General features: G+C 39.6%; 1 protein-coding gene across 1 annotated transcript in view; it reads left to right on the forward strand.

The window, feature by feature from the left end:
- RNF128 (ring finger protein 128, E3 ubiquitin protein ligase) overlaps positions 1 to 1,673 on the forward strand; it is a 97,552-nt gene that overhangs the window by 9,360 nt on the left and 86,519 nt on the right. The gene's annotated exons all lie outside the window — the stretch shown is intronic.

Consider the following 1,673-nt stretch of genomic DNA (forward strand, 5'->3'; position numbering starts at 1 on the left):
AAAAAAAAAAAAAAGAGGACTATCAAGTTGGAGTGAAGATGACAGATAAGGTGAGAAGAATGACCAACTCCAAAGATGGCTTCACTGAAGAGAAGGCATTTTAAGATTTTTTTAAAATCGTGTTAGATCGCAGAAAAGTTCTAATTTTCATGAGCAAATAATAAAGTTATTCATGCAGAAGTGTATACAACAGAAAAAAAAATTAATCTGAACAAAACCCCAGGATATGCAAAAGACCACATTTACCCAAGGGCTTTGTGAGAACTTCTGATGGAGAGAGGAGTAAATTGCATTTTGGTTAAAGGAAGATGTGTGGTTTGACCATTTCGCGGAGAACACATACTTTCTCACCTGAAAACTGCAGCCTATTGACTCAAGCAAGGGCAGCTTAAGGAAGCCCTAAAGAGAAATACTAGGGCTGTAACCTAGTGTGCATTACTGCATGATACCTCCACCTACCTGGGAGACGGAAGGGTGAAGAGAAACCCTAGGGTATAAAGCCCTTGGGTGCTATTCATTCTTGTTTACATTTCTGTGGCTTGGTTAGCTAAGAGTAGCTCCGTGGGGTTAGGAGGAAATCTCTCAGGGAGAGCAAGTTCTGCATGACAATTGGGTTTTCTAACATAGGAATAAAAGAAGGCCAAAAACATGTTTTGTTTTTTGATCTAAAAACCGAGGATTTGCTTATTCACTCAACAAGTATTTACTGCCAACTATTTGTCAGACACTGTCCTCCCAAGTTTGACATTTCATAGTGCTAGTTCTGTCTAGGTCTTCAAGCATGCATGGATTCTACTAGAAACAGTAGACTATACTAGTGACAGCGGGAGATGTAGCTCAGGGGCAGAGCATTTGACTGCAGAATATATCAGGGACTCAGAGCATGGGCTTTGTAGGAAAACAGACCTGGACTGGAATCCCAGATCTCCTATTTGTTTTCTAGCGGTGTGACCTTGGACAAGTTACTAAACCACTCTGAATTCCAGTCATCTCATCTGTAAAATGGGAATATTAGGACAACTTAATAGGGTGGCTTTAAGGATTAAATGAGATAATGCATGTAAAGAAAGCACTCCTCACAGTGTCTATTCTACAGTAGATACTAAAAGATACGGTAGTAGTAAGATGATGTTGATAAAATCATCCCCCTTCTTGGTTTATTCTCCCTCTCTCTTCAAAAGTTATGTCCTACAAAAGGTCATGTTGATCAGTTTACCCTGATCTCTCCCTTACCTGGCACCTGTACAAAACTTCTATATTATATGGTTTAGCTCATAGTAATTTACTTTTTTCTTATTTTTATGTATTCATCTGTATCATTCCTGGATTCTTAATTATAGACTAACATGTTCATATACCAAACTTAAAAGAATATAGATCTTCCATGTCCAGGAATTCCCTTCAATGAAAACCCTCTGTGGTATTCATTCATTTACTGCTTCAGCAGTTTTGGGAACAGGGAGTTCATCTCACAAAGAAGTTCAGATCATTGCTGGACAGCTCCAGGTTTTTAGAAAGTTATTTATTTATTTATTTATTTATTTTTTTGAGACAGAGCCTCAAGCTGTCCCCTGGGTAGAGTGCCATGGCATTATAGCTCACAGCAACCTCCAACTCCTGGGCTCAAGCGAGTCTCCTGCCTCCGCCTCCCAAGTAGCTGGGACCACAGGCGC

This window comes from Otolemur garnettii, unplaced genomic scaffold (assembly GCF_000181295.1).
Source record: "Otolemur garnettii isolate 467f Iridium unplaced genomic scaffold, OtoGar3 scaffold00155, whole genome shotgun sequence".
NCBI classification, from domain to species: domain Eukaryota; kingdom Metazoa; phylum Chordata; class Mammalia; order Primates; family Galagidae; genus Otolemur; species Otolemur garnettii.